Genomic DNA, 20,338 nt, shown 5'->3' with positions numbered 1-20,338 from the left:
TGTCCGGTGTGCACCGAACAGTGTCCGATGCGCCAACGGCTCCAAACCTTCAACGGTCGGCTGTGCCAGAACAGGAAAGAAATCTGCACCGGACAGTGTCCGGTGCGCCAGTCGACAGAAGGCAAGAATTGCCTTCCTGGAATGCTCTCAACGGCTCCTAGCTGCCTTGGGGCTATAAAAGGGACCCCTAGGCGCATGGAGGAAGACACCAAGCACACTTTGAGCATTCTTGATCATTCACACTTCGTCTTTGCGCACTCGTTTGATATTCTTAGTGATTTGAGCTCCGTTCTTGTGAGAACTTTGTGATATTCATTTGAGCTCAAGTCTTGGCCGTGTGTGTGCGTATTGCTGTGGACTTGTGTGTGTTGCTCATCCCATCCTTACTTCCGTGTTCATTTGTGATCATCTTTTGTAAGTGATAGTCGCCTAGAGGGGGGGGGTGGATAGGCGAATACTGAAAATTAAAACTTTATCCCCCAACTAGATCCTTTGATTAGTGGTTAGAACAAGATGAACAATTATTGAAGTATAAAAACTAAGTTCTTGCTAGTAAAGAGTATAGCTTTCAAATAATGCGGAAGTGATAAATCAATACAACTAATAATTCTATGATAACAAAGCAAGAAAGCTTAGATGAAAAAGAGCACTAACTCAAGTTCTTTTCTTGCGGAGTGTTGCTTCACTTAAATGAGATTTTAACTTGAAGCAACACCAAATGATATGAGCAAAGACTAGTGCAAGGGAACTTAGAGTAAGGGAAAGCAAACAAATCACAAGCAAAAGCACAATGAACACGGGTGATTTGTTTTACCGAGGTTCGGCCCTCGAAGGCCTAATCCCCGTTGAGGAGTCCACTTAAGGACGGGTCTTTTTCAACCCTTTCCCTCTCTCCCGATCACACAAGGATCGGCAAGATCTTCTTCTTCTCAAGGATCACTCTCGATCCCACAAGGACCACCACAATCTTTGGTGTCTCTTGCTAGCTTTTACAAGCCTCCAACACTTTGGAGGAAGTTCGAATGGGAGTCAAAAACTCCACGCGCAAATGAACACAAAGATGTAGCACACACTATCTCTCAATGAATCTCACAAGGCGCTAGGGCTAAACTCAATTGAGTAGCTCTCAATTGCTTGCTCTCTCTTTTGTGGCACTTGTGTTGGTTGTAGTGGACTAAATCTTGTGTATAGGATGGATTAATGAATATAGGTGGTTGGGAGGGCTTGAGTATGTCAACTAGATGACTTGGAATGTTGCTTGGACTCCCACACACTGAAGTGGCCGGTTGGGGTGGTATTTATAGCCACCATCCAATTTTGTAGCCGTTGGAGAAGCTGCTGGCGATGGGCGCACCGGACAGTCCGGTGCACACCGGACATGTCCGGTGCGTCAGCCACGTCATCCTATCCGTTGAGATTGGAGCTGGTCGACCGTTGGAGGCTTTGTCCTCATGTGGCACCGGACAGTCCGATGCCCCTCTGACTCTCTGCTCTGACTTCTGCCACGTGAACTGTTCCGCACTGTTTACTGTCAGAGTCGACCGTTGGCGGGAAGTAGCCGTTGCTCCGAGGTTGCACCGGACAGTCCGGTGCACACCGGACATGTCCGGTGAATTATAGCGGAGCAGTCTTCGTGAAATCCCGAGGCTGCCGAGTTCCTGAGGCCGCGTTCCGTTGGAGCACCGGACACTGTCCGGTGTACACCGGACAGTCCGGTGAATTATAGCGCGCCGGCCCTGGATTTTCCCGAAGCTGGCCAGTTCGGAGCCGCTTCACTCTGGAGCACCGGACACTGTCCGGTGGAGCACCGGACAGTCCGGTGAATTATAGTGGGCTGCGCCTGAGAAACCCGAAGGCGAAGAGTTTGAAGGCAATCTTCCCTGGTGCACCGGACACTGTCCGGTGGTGCACCGGACACTGTCCGGTGGCACACCGGACAGTCCGGTGCGCCCGACCAGGGAGCACTTCGGTTTCTTTTTGCTCCTTTCTTTTGACTCTTGTCTTGTTCTTTTTATTGGTTTTATGTTGAATCTTTGACACCTGTAGAACATATAATCTAGAGCAAACTAATTAGTCCAATTGTTTGTGTTGGACATTCAACCACCAAAATCATTTAGGAAAAGGTTTAAAGCCTATTTCCCTTTCAATCTCCCCCTTTTTGGTGATTGATGCCAACACAAACCAAAGCAAATATATAAGAGAATAATTGAACTAGTTTGCATAGAATAGGTGCAAAGATTGCTTGGAATTAAACCAATATTCATTTCATAAAATATGCATGGATGCTTTTCTTTGTTTTTAACATTTTGGACCACACTTGCACCACATGTTTTGTTTTTGCAAAATCTTTTGTAAATCTTTTCAAAGTTCTTTTTGCAAATAGTCAAAGGTAAATAAATAAGAGTTTGTAAAGCATTTTCAAGATTTGAAATTTTCTCCCCCTGTTTCAAATGCTTTTCTTTTGACTTAACAAAACTCCCCCTAAAAGAGATCCACCTCTTAGTGTTCAAGAGGGTTTTGATATACCATTTTTGAAATACTACTTTCTCCCCCTTTTGAACACAATAGGATACCAAATGATAAATACTTTTGGAAAGCACTAAGTTTTTGAATTTGGTGGTGGTGCGGTCCTTTTGCTTTGGGCTAATACTCTCTCCCCCTTTGGCATGAATCGCCAAAAACGGAGTCAGCAGAGCCCATTGATAACTTTTCTCTCTCTCCCTTTGGCAAAAATATATGAGTGAAGATTATACCATAATTGGAGAGCTAGTGTGGAGTGATGGCGAAGGGTAGATAATACCGATAGAGTTTAGTGGAAGCCTTGACTTCGCCGAAGACTCCATTTCCCTTTCAATCTACGACTTAATTATAGAGATCACTTGAAAGCACATTAGTCGTAGACATAAAGAGATATGATCAAAAAGATATATTAAATTAAGCATGATCATAGTTCTATACAACATAGATTGCTCCCCCTAAATATGTGCATGGAGAGAAAGAACACATAGTTTGGCCTAAAATGCCAATTGCACATAATTAGGTTAATGAGAACATATCTAAATCATATAGAATGTGAAGTGCATTGTGTCATAGGATAAGTGTGATGCTCATGACAGTTTATGCACTACTAAAAGCATGTTACAAATATTTTAAGCATTTTCCCTTAAGGATTTCAAGGAGGCTTAAGGACCATCCACCTTTGAGACAAAGGCAGCTTATCCTCATTACAAGGTCAAGCTTTAAGCTCTTTGACAATAAGATTACTTCATCCAGGTTAACAAAGATGCATAAATGCAAGAATGAAATGTTTGAGAGGTTAAACTAGGTATGAAGCAGGGAAAAAGTGCAAAGGACATGCTTTCTCTTCCTTTTATACAAGATATGTAAAGAAAGTATAGAAAAAGGAAGATTTAGGTACAAGTTTGAATGAAAGGAAGTGGTTTTACCCTTTTGTACCTTCACATAGAGACGCTCTCTTCATTGTGCTTTGTCTTTAGTCTTGGTTGCTTAAGACCTATACTTAATGACAATATGTGGAAATACTTTGCGCAAGAGAGAGTTCTAGAACACATAGTGATCTTTTTCAAGTTATTGTTAGCATATATCAAATGGATCACAAGTTGCATAAATGAATCATGAATTCTCCTTTTTCCTTAGTGCATACCAATTGAAATCAAATTCAAATTACATGAGGCACTAAGAAGCATAAGTGATAATTGAAGTTGTTCAATGATCAACCAATATGCGATCAAGAAAACAACAAAGGCATTAAATTTTCAATCAAGCTTAAAAATAGGAGAATCCAATAAGCATGCTACTTTTAGAAATGAAAGCAACAATCCTTGATAAAAGCGACATTACTTTAACAAGTTTGATTGATGTGAAGTAGCATACTATATGAGAAACATTATTCTCATGCAAGAGACTATATGAAATTACTAAGATAAAGCAATAGTCTCAACATAATCAAAATATAATAATGGACTCCCCCTAAAGATATGCATCAAGTAATTTAAAGAAATGATTTCGATGCATTCATTTTTAAGGACATAAAGGGGGAAGCATTATACATTCTGATCAAGGCTCATAAATTTTGCAACAAATAACTTAAGCCTGGTAACCTCATAAAGAAAAAATGATTTAGAATGCTTACAACCACACCATTGATTGTTGTGAAAACCTTATTGTCCAAGTAGGTGTTGTTGTCCTTGATGTTCTTTCTTTTTCATTTGAGTGTCCTCCCTTTATATTTGTCTCTTTTTCCTTCCAAACTTATTGAAAATACTCAAGAGACATGTTAATAGCGCAAGGGAGTATATGGTGAAGGATGATTACTTTAGATAATTAGCATACAAAATTCATCATCCACCAGTCACACAGACATGAAGTAAAATCTTTAACATTGGTGCATTTCATTTGAGAAAAATGAGTGAGCACCTTTTAAGCATTTTAATAATCATTGGAGATTTTACTTTATCATATTGAAGTTAGTTAATCATCACTTGGAAGCAAATCAATATGATAACATATATATAAATATCGCAAAGGCATTAAATAGATTCTAATGGACATGAGCATTAAGAAAATGATATTTGAATGCACACTTAGTTAATTTCGGTCCAATATCGAATCTATTCCTCACAAGGGTAGAATATGATAATTTAGATTAAATACCCATTGAGATGGGAACTAAACTTAATTAAGAAGATGAGTTCCCATACCTTTGCTTTTACCTTTCTTCTTTTGGGTGAAGATCAACCCATGAGGCTTGTGTACTTTCCCTTCTATGCATATTTATAAGTAAGCTCAAGAGATACGTTAGCAACACAAGCACTAGTTTCCATTTAGTAATCATTTTGATAGGGAATGAAAAGGTGAATTACTAAAGCATGGAAACTTTATAATATGAACTAGATTATTCCATGAATTATGCCTAGTTTTAAACTCATAAAACAAGCATGGTTAAATTCTTGAGACTTAAGGGAATAAATCTAATTCATTACATGGAGAGCGATAAATGTAGAAGAATCATATCCAATTTAAGCAATAAAACATACAACATAAATTATTGGATTGATTTTCCTTGTCATGATGGATTACGCATTTCCATAGAGAAATTTATCTCTACAAGAGAGACTACTTAAATTACTTAGATAAAAACATTAGTCTCACTTTTCTAGCTATAGAGAGAATTTTTCCTTTTATAAGTGTCCTAAGTATTTGAGTTTCTTACATGACACCTTATTCTTTTAAGAACATGAAATATCTCTCTATATCTAGAACATGGCAATAATAAAATAATTAATGTAAAGACATGCCATGTGAACTTGCAACAATTTAAAACATGTAGATTGTCATAATATAGAATTTGATAAATATACAATCTACCATATGAGAGGAATTTCTTCAAAGAATGATGACATAATTTTAAAACATTCTTAAGTGCTTTCTATTTCTATGTGACTACACAAGACACATGACAAATTAAGATAATTGCACTTAAGAATATAAATGTTACCATCCCTTGATTTTCCTCCATGTGGTAGGCTTTGATATTCCGCACATGATGATTCTTTATTTCCTACAACATTAATATCTTCCCGAGATGATATGAGTTTTGAATACAATAAACTGAAGTAACCTTGGGTCAATCTTGAATATGTAGATCATTTGAAGATTGATAGCTTGAGTTGATAAGAATTGAATTAACTCCCTCAAGCACTCCAAAGGTTCATACCATCTCCTTCTCCTACAAATCTTGTCAAGCACATTTTGGTACCCATCGCTTAATGGGTCCATCATGGTTAGTCAACAAAGATCTAGGAACCCAAAAGTCCTTTGTGTTAGCACTAGGTAAACTCATTACCTTTCTAGCACAAGTTGCAATTTTGGGTTGCCTAGTTATATGAGAATCAATTGACAAGTTAGGAGTGAAATTGTTACCAATGGGACAATCCTTGCATTGATGTCCCTTTTCCCGGCATGTGTAGCATAGGCGTTTTCCAAGTTTTGAAACTTTCTTCCTTCCTTGTTTGTTGCTTGCTACATGGTTAGTAAAAATTTTCTTTTCTAACCCTATGCCTCTTTGTTTTAAATGGGGACAAGATCTAAGTGAGTGTCCCTTCTTGGAGCAAGTAAAACAAAGTTTATCATCCTTGTTAATAATCAAGCCATTAATATAGGGGCATGACCTAATCAAGTGCCCCTCTTCAAAGCATTCACTACACCTCTTCATGTGAAGTGTGGCTTGATCATTACCTTGGATGTTACCTTTTGTGGAGGCGTGGTTGAGGCTTTTGGAGGAGGTGTTGAATTTCATATTTTGTTCCCTCCTCATGGCAATCCTCAAATCCTTGACATTTTCTTCAAGGGATGTAGTGCATGCCACGGTTGTTCCCGTCTCAAGCTTCTTCACCATGTGATCACGGTTATCTTGAGAAGGTTGGGCAATGCATTTCCCTTTTAGTTGTGTCAAGCTCTTCTTTAGCCTCTCTTTTTCTTCTTTGAGCTTTTGATATGAATCATCATTTGTTCCTGCAAATTCTGGCTCAAAGGAAGATTTGCTTGTTAACAAACAACAAGCATTAGCACATGGTAATATAGTATCAATATGAACACATGTGCAAGAGTGAGGTTGTTGGAATTTTAAGTTTTCTATCACAACCTCATGAGCAATGTTTAATATGATATGATCATCTCTAAGATTTTCATGAGATCATATGAGCATATCATATTTTTCTTGAAAAGCTAGATTTTCAATTTTTAGCTTTTCTACTTGGTCCTTAAGCAAGGTATTCTTATTTATTAATTGAGCTATACAATGTAACGCGTTATCTTGCTCAATTGAAATAGTTTCATACCTTTGGACCAAATCAACATGAGAGCACTTTAGCTCCTCATGCTCTTTAGTCAACTCGTCAAAGTATTGCATCTTCATGGAGAGAATACTTTCTAGCCTTTGACGAGCTTCGCTTTGCTCTCTCGCTCTTTCTATAAGTTTGAGCATGACCGCCTTATCTTCTTGGCTTAGGCGAGCGTAGAGTTGCATGAAGCTTCTTTCTTCCTCCTCATCCTCATTTGTGCTTCCGCTATCATTTTCATTAGCCACACAACACATGTGGGAATCGAAATGGGAAGACACACCTTTTGGAGAGGTGGATTCATCGTTTGGTCTCCACCGTTCATTTTCTTCTTCTTCCTTGCAAGGGTTAGTATCACAAATACCAAAGGAAGTAGAAGCACAAAATGAACTATCATTTTTGGACTTATTAAACTTGCTTTTAATTCTAGTCCAAATATCATGCGCATCGGGAATATGTTCATAATGATTCATTATGAGGGCATGATAATCTTCCTTGCTAAGAGAATTAACCAAGATGTCAAAAGCTAGATAGTTTAAGCGAATACATCTTTGGTCTTCATCGGAAACATTTTCCCTATCATAACTAGGAGGGATAATACTCTTGTCTAAAATTTGTTCTAATTGTGGATCTACGGTTTTAAAGGCATTTATAACTCTAGTAGACCATGAATCATAATTAGAACAATCGGAAAGTAATATTTCAAGAGTTACCTCCGTGTTTTCCTTAGAAGATGTCTTCTTGTTCTTTTGGGATCTTTTACGAGCCATCACTTCGAGTTGTTAGACTCAAGATGAAGTGCCTAGCTCTGATACCAATTGATAGTCGCCTAGAGGGGGGGGTGGATAGGCGAATACTGAAAATTAAAACTTTATCCCCCAACTAGATCCTTTGATTAGTGGTTAGAACAAGATGAACAATTATTGAAGTATAAAAACTAAGTTCTTGCTAGTAAAGAGTATAGCTTTCAAATAATGCGGAAGTGATAAATCAATACAACTAATAATTCTATGATAACAAAGCAAGAAAGCTTAGATGAAAAAGAGCACTAACTCAAGTTCTTTTCTTGCGGAGTGTTGCTTCACTTAAATGAGATTTTAACTTGAAGCAACACCAAATGATATGAGCAAAGACTAGTGCAAGGGAACTTAGAGTAAGGGAAAGCAAACAAATCACAAGCAAAAGCACAATGAACACGGGTGATTTGTTTTACCGAGGTTCGGCCCTCGAAGGCCTAATCCCCGTTGAGGAGTCCACTTAAGGACGGGTCTTTTTCAACCCTTTCCCTCTCTCCCGATCACACAAGGATCGGCGAGCTCTTCTTCTTCTCAAGGATCACTCTCGATCCCACAAGGACCACCACAATCTTTGGTGTCTCTTGCTAGCTTTTACAAGCCTCCAACACTTTGGAGGAAGTTCGAATGGGAGTCAAAAACTCCACGCGCAAATGAACACAAAGATGTAGCACACACTATCTCTCAATGAATCTCACAAGGCGCTAGGGCTAAACTCAATTGAGTAGCTCTCAATTGCTTGCTCTCTCTTTTGTGGCACTTGTGTTGGTTGTAGTGGACTAAATCTTGTGTATAGGATGGATTAATGAATATAGGTGGTTGGGAGGGCTTGAGTATGTCAACTAGATGACTTGGAATGTTGCTTGGACTCCCACACACTGAAGTGGCCGGTTGGGGTGGTATTTATAGCCACCATCCAATTTTGTAGCCGTTGGAGAAGCTGCTGGCGATGGGCGCACCGGACAGTCCGGTGCACACCGGACATGTCCGGTGCGTCAGCCACGTCATCCTATCCGTTGAGATTGGAGCTGGTCGACCGTTGGAGGCTTTGTCCTCATGTGGCACCGGACAGTCCGGTGCAGCACCGGACAGTCCGGTGCCCCTCTGACTCTCTGCTCTGACTTCTGCCACGTGAACTGTTCCGCACTGTTTACTGTCAGAGTCGACCGTTGGCGGGAAGTAGCCGTTGCTCCGAGGTTGCACCGGACAGTCCGGTGCACACCGGACATGTCCGGTGAATTATAGCGGAGCAGTCTTCGTGAAATCCCGAGGCTGCCGAGTTCCTGAGGCCGCGTTCCGTTGGAGCACCGGACACTGTCCGGTGTACACCGGACAGTCCGGTGAATTATAGCGCGCCGGCCCTGGATTTTCCCGAAGCTGGCCAGTTCGGAGCCGCTTCACTCTGGAGCACCAGACACTGTCCGGTGGAGCACCGGACAGTCCGGTGAATTATAGTGGGCTGCGCCTGAGAAACCCGAAGGCGAAGAGTTTGAAGGCAATCTTCCCTGGTGCACCGGACACTGTCCGGTGGCACACCGGACAGTCCGGTGCGCCCGACCAGGGAGCACTTCGGTTTCTTTTTGCTCCTTTCTTTTGACTCTTGTCTTGTTCTTTTTATTGGTTTTATGTTGAATCTTTGACACCTGTAGAACATATAATCTAGAGCAAACTAATTAGTCCAATTGTTTGTGTTGGACATTCAACCACCAAAATCATTTAGGAAAAGGTTTAAAGCCTATTTCCCTTTCAGTAAGGGCGAGAGACTCCAAGTTGTGGAGATTCCTCGCAAACGGGACATAGTGAAAGGAAAAGAAATACCATGGTATTCAAGTGGATCTTTGGATCACTTGAGAGGGGTTGATTGCAACCCTCGTCCGTTGGGACGCCACAACGTGGAGTAGGCAAGTGTTGAACTTGGCCGAACCACTGGATAAACCACTGTGCCTCTCTGTGTTGATATCCTTGTGGTTATTGTGTTTTGCAAGAACTCCTTTCTAGCCACTTGGCTTTATTGCTCTAACACTTAATCAAGTTTGTGGCATTAAGTTTTAAGTTTTTATAGGATCACCTATTCACCCCCCCTCTAGGTGCTCTCAGGGGTCCCTCCTATGAGGCTAGATTCAGGTTCTTCATGGAGAAGAAGACCCTCTACGCCATTGCAGAACGTCCGGCCCTAGGCGCGGACCGTCCGGAAGCGTGCAGAGGAGGAGTCGCTCCTGTGCCGAGGTCACGAACCGTCCGGTCTAGTGCCGCAGACCGTCCGCGCTCCCGTAGATAGCACAATCAAGTGGTTCACACCTAGTGTTTGGTGCCAGATCGGCAGTAACATACTTTTTGATGACTCTGCTAGGGACAAGAGTGTTTGGATCTACCAAAAATCAGCCCCTAGATGGCCGGTTCCAAAAATCACACCAACGTCTCCACCACCAACATTATCAAGACACCCATGGAGGCACTCCTACTGATGACCAGCAGCCCTTCGATGACCTCATAAGGCCCATTGAGGAGGAGGTGTTGTGACAGCTCACCGAACGACACGACAAAGAGGATGAGGAGGTGTGCCATCAGCTCGCCAAAATACAGAAAAACAGAAGGAAAAGTACATATCATACTTCACGGTGGACCGTCGCTAGAACATCATTCGTCGAGGCAAGATCGATGTGGAATCTCTCCTACCTTCGCATCAAGCTCCCATTGTAAGTATCCTAGATCCATCTTTTAAGGCATTTGTAGAACAACGAGGGGTCAGTTAGAAAAATATATAGATGAATATGTTAAAGAATTGTCACGTTCATATGAAAAATCTATTGCCCCTAGTTTTCCCTCGCATGATTCTAATACAGAACCACTCACGCCTAACACATTGACTACAAATGGGTCATCCTTGGCCTAGCCATTGTATGGTATGTCGATGCACGCATTCATGTCACCATCATAGCCGTCGCCAGGCACGCGATCGGTTCTGGACACAGCTGGACCGCCCGTGAGTCATCTCGGATAGTTTGGTTACAGCATGGACCATTTGGCCTATTTCATCGGACAGTCCAACACTGCATAGGCCCACGCATAAACCATCCAGGTAGCGCCATATACGACCGGACCGTCAGGGTATAACCCAATAGCGTTCGGCTCGGTCCTAGACCGTCTGGCCCCTTACGCCAGATCGTTTGGCTACATCACGGTCCATCCGACATATTTTGTCAGACCGTCAGACCCTATATAGGCCTTTGCGTAGACCACCTAGGCAGCGCCATATATGGTCGGACCATCTGGGTATACCCTCGGACCACTCGACCTAGTCGCGGGTCGTTCGACCCCTTATGTCGGACCGTCTATGTACATGTACGCAGAACCAAGGGCTGCACAATATGCACAATTTCGGTAGCCATCGCAGCAACACTACGCTACCCCACCGGCGGGATACTATAACCATGTCGTGCCACCTCATATACATAGAGACGAATATTCTTTGGCCACCAGAGAGCCGGAGAGATATAGGACAGGAGGTGGTTGCATTAATACGACATCTAAAATGCATCTTGAACATCCTTGGGTGGAAAGCCAACAAAATAAAGTCAGGCAGCCTGAGATTTTTGCCCCCAAACGTAATGGAAGGTCACCAGACATGGTGGAAAAGATTAGGGACGAGGTAGCAGGGTTATTCATAGACAAACACATGTTAGTGTGCCGAGCATGGGATAGTCATATTGGAAACCTTATAGTCATCGTTTGCCGTCGTTCCATATCCGTAGGGAACTAGGATACTAGATTTCTCTAAATTTTCTGGTGAAGGCGGGAAAAGCACGCACATACACATAAGTCAGTTCTTAGCACACCTAGGAGAATTGGTTGATAGGGAAACCTGTCGTGTCTATTTATTCTCGTTATACCTGACTGGTACCACATTCGCATTGTTCACAATCCTGACACCTAACTCTATTAACTCTTGGGAGGAATTAGAGCAGAAATTTTATGAACACTTTTTCTCATGAGAACATGAGTTAGAATTGGCTGATTTAGCTTCTGTCCAACAGAGGCTCAAAGAATCGGTTAATGACTATCCGAAGGTTCTAGGACACTAGAAACCAGTGGTTTCAGATCCATGTCATGAAAAAACAACTAGCTGGGTTGGCTTTTAATGGGTTGTGATCTTACTTAAAAGAGAAATAGACGGCACCCAGTTCTTTTCGTTGGTGCACTTGCACCAATGGGCTTTGGCTTGCGAAACCAGAAGTGGAGAGGCATCAAAACCGACTAACCATAAGATGCATCTAGTGGGGCACGATAGTTTGGATGATGAACCCTCGCACGTCAAATATATCACAAGGAGTGTGAAAGTCGCCTAGAGGGGGGTGAATAGGCGTAATCTGAAATTTACAACTTTAAACACACACTACAAGCCAGGGTTAGCGTTAGAACTAAAATCAAGTCCGGGAGAGAGAGGAAAACAAATCAAATGGAAATCAAGCGAATGAACACGGTGATTTGTTTTACCGAGGTTCGGTTCCAAAGAACCTAGTCCCCGTTGAGGAGGTCACAAAGACCGGGTCTATTCCAACCCTTTCCCTCTCTCAAACGGTCACTTAGACCGAGTGAGCCTTTCCCTTAATCAATTGGGTCACTAAGACCCCGCAAGGACCACCACACCCTTAGATGTCTCTTGCTTTGATTACAAGTCACTTGAGCACAAGAATGAGAAAGAAGAAAGCAATCCAATAGGCAAGAGCTCAAATGAACACGAAATCACTCTCTCACAAGCCACTAAGTATTTGAGGTGAATTTGGGACTTGGAGAGGCTTTGATATTTTGAATTGTGTCTAGGAGTGAATGCTAGAGCTCTTGTATTGAATGTGATACTTAGAAATCTTGGATGCTTGGAGTTGTGGTGGTTGGGGGTATTTATAGCCCTCAACCACCAAAGTAGCCGTTGGGGAGGATGTTGGCAATGGGCGCACCGGACAGTTCGGTGCGCCACCGGACAGGTCCTGTTCACTGTCCGGTGAGCCGCCACATCACCCAACCGTTAGGGTCTAGAGCCCGGTCGACCGTTGGGGGCTTTGTCCTCTTGCGGCACCGGACAGTCCAGTGCCACACCGGACAGTCCGGTGCCCCTCTGACTTGCTGCTCTGACTTCTGCCGCGATACTGTGTTGTACTGTTCATCTGTTAGAGTCGACCGTTACGCGCTGGATAGCCGTTGCCCGCTGGCACACCGGACAGTTCGGTGGCAAACCGGACAGTCCGGTGAATTATAGCGGAGCGCGCCTGTGTTTTCCCGAGAGTGGCTAGTTGGACTCTGTACGATCCTGGTGCACCGGACAGTCCGGTGCGCCAGACCACAACACACTCAAGTCCTTTTTGCTACTGTTGAATTGGGTCCCTAACTTGAATATTTATTGGTTTGTGTTGAACCTTATGCACCTGTAGAACATGTATTCTAGAGCAAACTAGTTAGTCCATATATTTGTGTTGGACATTCAACCACCAAAATTAATTGTAGGAAAAGGTTAACATTATTTCCCTTTCAGAGTGGTTGCTCAAAAGGCTCTGGACATGAAGACTAATAAGGCCAGAGGCACCGGGGGGCAAGGGCGATCGGGCAGCCGAACAAAGCTCCCTGTCTCACGCATCGCGAACGGTCCAGTGTTTATGCTCGAACAGTCTGGAGACCAGCCGGATAGTCTGGTAGTGACAAGAGACCACAACATCTGTGTACCTTCAAGCATCGATAAACAAAACATGTACGTTGAAGCAAAAATCATCTAAAACTTCTAGTCGGCTATTTAAAGTCGTCCCTACTTCTGAAAATGTCGTACCTTGCAATCGGCCAACGAAGCAACTCCGATCACCTGCAAAGGGAACACAGACGAATAAAACGGCCCAAAAGGCGACACAACAAGTGTCACATGTTCATCCAATGATGTCATGGTACTTTCCACCAGCCTATTTATCGCCAACATATTTTCTTATTCAAGCATAGGGTAGTGCGGCGATGAACCTATATTATATGTATCATCCCTTTGCTTATTTGGGCTGGGGGCACCACAATTTTGTGCTCATTGACCCATTGATCAAGTGGTTATGGCCGAGAAAAATGCAATCCTAAACGGCCTTTATGCATTAGGGCTCTATTAAATAATCACCTCATTAGATTGAAAATCCGGTGACTTACATCGGGCATGGACCTTACTTCGGGAACAAAGTAACTTCAAATGATAATTGTTTCTCGAAGGGTACTGATAATGCATATGTTTTTGGTTCGTCAACCTCCACCAAAAGGTAGGGGACATATGTTGAGCACCAAACGTGACCGAGCATATGGTCGGTCCTGAGGCTAGACGGTCCGCGGTCTAGACTATCCGTAGTAGCGGCGCGGACCTTCCACGAGTGCGCAAAATCAATTTGGGTTCCAGATTTCTTGCGGGGTTTGTTAGCAAAACTCATGGGATAAGCTCGGGAACCAACTTGTAACGGGTCCAGACCTCCCCTCATTATATAGATGAAGGGGTACGACCGATTGAAGCCCCCACAATCAATCCAATCAAATCTACCTATCAAATTTACCTTATTTGCACTATTCTTTCCATTCCTTAGGAGTAGAAGTAATCTAGGCTTAGTCCAAGTATTAGTCTTCCTCGACATATTTCTTCGCCGTTGTTCGACTCTACGTTGATCAAAGCCATCTTGGGTGACCTGCACCGACCACAAGATAACCTCTGGAACTCTCCTCCTCGACGGGGTCCCTCCTGAGAGGATCCAAGCTCTTCGCGGAGAAGACCCTCTTCGTCATCGCGAACCGTCCAGAAGCGTGCAGAGCAGGAGCCGCTCATGCTTCGAGGTCACGGACCGTCCGATCCAATGCTGCGGACCATCCGCGCTCTCGTACTATAGAGCACCGATGGACGATTCACACCTAGTGTTTGGTGCAAGATCGGCGCCAACATTAATAATATCTATTCAGTATCATAAATATTAGTACTTTATTGTATAAATTCGGTTAAACTTAGAATGCTTCGAATTAGGAAAAAAACGTAAAGCATGATTTATTTTAGGACCAAGGCAGTATGATATACCTGAAGAGGTAAAATACCAGGTCGTATGTAGCAGTGACAGTAGAAGTCAAGATTCTGTGACAACAACCGTGTGGTGAGTGGTGACAGAAGGAAGGTCGATCATCTCGCGGCGACCATTCATGGACCGGCCCGACCATGTGTGTGTCATGTCAAACTAAAGCTTCCATCTAAAGTAAAAACACGTGATCCATGAACCTGGAAGCATCATCTATCTCGCACTCGCAGCTTGCTTGTTACTATTATTCTAGCATGCATGCAGTTTATTAATCTAATTAAAGGTCACTAGCTACATCTGATAATAACAACGCAAGAGCAAACTTTTATATCCTTCTTTAGAAATAGAGATTTTGCTAGAAAAATATTCTCATAGAATAATAGCAGTTCAGTGATGATGATATACTCCATAGAATATGTCACCACACCTTTCTTTACCTTTGAAGCAATCATCTGCACCTCGCTCTTCAATGATGACCAACATATCAAAACTGCAGGTACGGCGGTGTTCAGCAGTGATCTAAAGCAGGATATATATATATATATATATATATATATATATATATATATATATATATATATATATATATATATATATATATATATATATATATATATACACTAGGTATGTGCCCATGCCTTGCAACGGCACAACAAAATATTCAGCAAAACGTTAGTGCACAACGATTACATAGAAACAAACAACAATTATATTATCACCGACTTTAATATCTCAAAAATTGTTGGCTAACAAATACAGTGTTACCCTTATATGTTTAGTGGCAGCGGCAATAACACATCTGAGAGTAGCCATGAAGTGAAACTATTTTGGTACTTTTCTAACAAAAACAGAAATATCTGAAGTTACATAATCTGACATGACAGGTAACATGACTCATGAAAGGATGAACAAAAATATGCTCCTCCCAAGCCAAGCACGCTCTCTCTCTCCTTACGAGCAGTCTATCTCATCCAGATCTAGTCGAGCCTGATGAAATCTTCCAACTCCATCGGTGTTGCGGTGTTGTCTTGCGCAGTGGGCATGAACACTAAGAAGAGTGAGGTCAACCTAGATGCCTCTTGTGATACACAGAACTCCGAACCACCTACAATAAAGCGTGTGAAAGAAAGAATAAGATGAAACCAAAAATAGGGTAAATGCATGTAGTTCTTTTTTCAACCAGCTTTGTTCCATGGCTCACACTTTCTAGAATAGACTGCAATGAGAAGTAAAATAACAATCTTCAAGTTAGCAACAAATATTTGAATTATCAAGCATCAATATATCCTCTCATAACAGCAACTGATAACATAACCAAGTAGCACCAATACATAAATTAAGAATCCAAAATTACATGTTCAGAATGGTTAGAGGCAGAACACAAAAAGGATATATTTCCTTATATATACATCAACACATGCAAACAACACCAAGCTCCTAGGAACGTGATATAAGAGAAAAAAATAAAAACTCTCTAGCGGTGTTGGGAGCACCCTCTCCTCCACTTCCTTCCCAATCTCCCTCGCCCCGGCCAAACACTGAGTTTCAGATAGCTGCAAGGGGTTACTGTGATGCTAATTGTTTTATTGTGATGCTGCAATGCATTACCTATTTGTCCCCTGCAGATTTTCAATCTCGGCTATAAATCGAGCGAAGCAACAGACTCCATTACCACACATCTGAAAAACAAAAAAAAATAATGGATGAACATTTTACTATATGGGAACAATTCAGATTAACAGACTGTATTAAACATTTTCTGATTGTCCATAACCTAGAGATAAAAAAGAAGCAACATAGTGAGATATTTATATCTACTTTTCTTTAGCAGTGCAAAAAAAGAAACATATATATCTCGTCCGTTTGTTTAGGATTGAAAACATGATAGCACTTCAATTGTTTAATAGCCAGAACATAGCTGGTCATATAAATATAATAAATATTTTGTTGGATTGGAAACACGATGACACTTCAATTGATTAACAACCATTCAATACACAAAACTTACAGATCAGAATTTAATAAAACATAGCCCCAATCCATGTTAGAGAGTGCGACATGTATGGTATACTGACTAAAAATCTAGTATGCATGTGAAATACAACTTGTAGGAACCAGTTTTAGTTTCCAGTCTTGCAATCAGCAAGGAGAGCTAAATGATGACATGGCTACTGAGCATATTTGATGTTCATACCCAAAACTGGCAATATGATATGCCTGTGAAATCGACATCTGTGCTGGATTCAGCTGGCCCTGCTCTCTCTCACTGTATACATTATTTTTTGAATTTTTTTAACAGCAACAGCTTGGTCTTCTTGCTTTGCTTGCTCATCGTTTTCCCGTGAGGTTCCTTATGTAGCAGTAATAACACAACAAAACAATGGATGGATCGAATGAATCTTGCTAGTAAAAAATGAAGAAAAAAGGGAGAAGATTAAGCTAGTTTGAGCATGCAGCGGGGACGACAGTCGACAGATTTAGATACACCAACCTATCTACATCCAGCCCGGACGGTTAGAGCTGACGGCGGCCGGTCATGGAGACGGCAACCGGACCATGGCCTCCCGCAGCGTGGCCCTGAACCTGTCCAGGTCCATCTGGATGTTCTGCTTGTCCAGATACGCCGTCTTGAGCGCGTCCCAGCCCTGCCTGTGCACGGCATAGGGGTCGGTGAGCACCTGGTGGCCCCTCGGGTACTGGTCCACCAGCGAGCTCTCCTCCAGTCGCACGTTGTAGTCCATGTAGCTCACCTCCATGTCCGATGCGGGCTCCTTGAACGTGACGCCCGTTAGCCACTCCAGCCCGCCAAACGGCACCACTTGGACCAGCACGACGCCGCAGGGCAGGAACACCATGTTGGTCAGCCCGGCGCCGTGCACACCCACCATGGAGTCTGCCGAGTTCACCAGCGCCACGAACGTCGCCATGTCCGTGGCTGGTCGGGCTCCGCCACCCGCACCTCGAACCCGGCGTCGCCCGCGCCGCGCGCCATCTCCCGCTCGTTCAGGAACCAGCGTGAGCCACACCGGGAGATGATGAGCAGCCGCGGTTTGCCGTGCCCCGTGGCGCCGCTGCGGGACGCCGCCGCGGGATGCCGCCTCGCGCTTCAGCCTGAAGGCGGCGCGCAGGGCGCGCTTCAAGTCCACCACGGAGATGTGGCCCGGCGAGCGCCGCGGGTCCACGCCCATGTCCCTGTGGAAGGTGGCGCCAACCACGATCCTTGGGAAGCAGTGCACCTCTCGGTCGTTGTCGACGTCGATCACGTCGTGCCGGGTGAGCTGCCGGAAGAAGGGGGTGAACTTGCCCATCCACCACGGCTTCATCCCGCTCACCCGCTCCCGAAACTGGTGCGTGCTGATGAACAGCGGCACCAGTACGTCAGTGTAGTCGTGGTACATGTTTCCGGAGAACCCGCCGTTAGAGAAGAGGAAGCCAGGGTTGGTGTGGTTCCTGGTGGATGCGGGCGCCGCCCCCGCCCCTGGCTCCGGGAGCGCCTTCAGTGTGTACTCGCGGACATGGGCCATGGCCACGGGGTCGTGCTAGTGCGCGTACGGCTTCGTCCTCCACTCCCTCTCTATCCCGCGGCGTAGATGGTGGAGCGGTTCCCATCCACCCGGATGTCGTCGGACGCGTCGCACCGCTCCGACCGCTTGCTTGTCATGTAGCACGCCGGCTTGCCCTTCTTCTTCTTGCTGCCCCTATTAGCCGTGACGACCGCCGCCGGCGGCGGCAGCGGCTTGGTCACCCCATTCTCTTCTTCCGCTTCCTATTAATCCTCCTCCTCTGAGAGACCACTGGAAGAGAAGGAATTTGTCATCGCTGACCGTCGTGAGGCTGAATTCCTGAGAGGTTATAAACCCTAGAGCTCGAGCCGATTCGATTTGATTCGGGTAGAAGAGTAGAGCATAGCAGAAGAAAGATAGACCTCCAGGCGTCCTGGCCTACGACGACTCCTCCGGCTGCATCCGGATGCTGGCGTTCATCTGCTCCTCGAGCTGGTCCTCGGCCTTGCCTGCACGAACCACAACAGCGTCAGCGAAGGAAGCTCCGCACGCAGTCCCCACTATCTCCACTTCTCCTGACGGGCAGAGGAAAGGTGACGCACACAACGCACCGAGGGGGGTGGCGCAGTATCTGGCCTTGACGAAACTGAGGACGCAGAGGGACAGCAGCATGGCGCCGATGATTACGCCGTTGCTGACCCGCCGCGGCTCCTGCCGGCTCCTCAGCGACGACTTCATCCCGCCCTCCGCCCGCACGCCCAGATCTGGGGCTGCACCACGCCCAAAGCAACAGCCCCTCTACTCCTGAGGAGGTGGTCGAGAGAGAGGGAGGAGAGCAGGCGAGGTGGCAGGGAACGGGAACGCCGGGCGAAGAAGGAAGGAAAGGAAGGGACAAGGGAGGGAGGAAGCAGAAGGAGACTGGTCTTAAGCTGTCGTACCAAGCTGGATCTACAGGTGCTGGTATTGGTGGGGAGGGAAGGGAAGGGGAGCACGAGCGCGGAGCGGTTGACCGGCGCGCGGACGGCGATGCCGAAGGGCCAACCAGCCACACGGGTGCCACACCTTGCACCCTGTGAACCCGCATTTCTTCCTCCTCGGCACCGGTGCCGGCTTCGGCGGCTCCCCGACCGCCATCGGGACGGGACCTCCAGGAGGCGCCGGCGGCTGCTCTGTCTCCAGTGGGCTCCGGGCGAGATTCCAGACGTACTGCCGGTGCCGCGCGCGCACCTCCTTGACACCAGTGCCGGCTTTGGTGGCTCCCCGACCGCCGCCGGGACGAGACCTCCAGAGGCGCCGACGGCTGCTCTGCCTCCAGTGGGCTCCGGGCGAGATGCCAGACGTACTGCCGGTGCCGCGCGCGCACCTCCTTGGCCATGGCCCAGTAGATTCGGCAGTACACACCAGCTAGCCGGGCCGCGCGACGCCGACACCGGCGAAGGACCTCCTCCTGCGTGAGCGCCTCCGCTGTAGCCTCCATCTCCGGCGACGGCGGGTTAGCGACGGAAATGCTAGGGTTTTGGGCATGCACCTCAGCGGTACCGCCGCGGGCGCCGCCAGTGCAACGGTGTTACGAGATGAGGCCACAGCGTCCATGGCGAGCAGAGATTCGTACGGGCTGTTGTGTAATTTGGGGGTGGTTCTTCGGAGTTTGGACGTTGGAGATTGGACTGGCGAGGACGGAGGCTTCGAGGGGATGAGGCCACGACGTCCATGGCGAGCGAAAGGGTCTCGGGCGGGCGGAGGAGGAGGCACTGATGATGGGGGCGGGATCCGGATCTGGCGGCGGACGGTGGTGTGGGCGCTGCAGATGGGGCGGTCGGGTGGCAGAGCTGGCGTGATTGACGGAGCGTGGGCGGGAGTGTCGGAGGCAGAACACGGTGGGTGTGGACGCCTACACTGTAGGCTTATAGAGTAGTAGATATATATATATATATATATAGTATTTAGAGCCCTGGGCTCTCTCTAACTAATGGAAGCCCCAACCAGAAACCGACCAGGTGCGCTGACCGCACCGTACCGACCAGGCGCGCAGGCTTTTTGAGCTTACTGTACCACCTAGTTACGTCAATTATAACTACGTGTTATGCTCAATCTTGTTACGTTTTACAAACTTT

The 20,338-nt window shown here is 45.3% G+C and overlaps 1 pseudogene; it reads right to left on the bottom strand.

Moving 5' to 3' along the window:
• Positions 1-17,255: 17,255 nt before the first annotated feature.
• LOC103635968 (alpha-1,3-arabinosyltransferase XAT3-like) lies at positions 17,256-18,962 on the bottom strand (annotated as a pseudogene).
• Positions 18,963-20,338: the final 1,376 nt, after the last annotated feature.

Source organism: Zea mays, chromosome 8 (genome assembly GCF_902167145.1).
Source record: "Zea mays cultivar B73 chromosome 8, Zm-B73-REFERENCE-NAM-5.0, whole genome shotgun sequence".
NCBI lineage: Eukaryota > Viridiplantae > Streptophyta > Magnoliopsida > Poales > Poaceae > Zea > Zea mays.
Note: the sequence above shows the minus strand (reverse complement) of the source record. Positions and strands in the feature narration are given on the sequence as shown.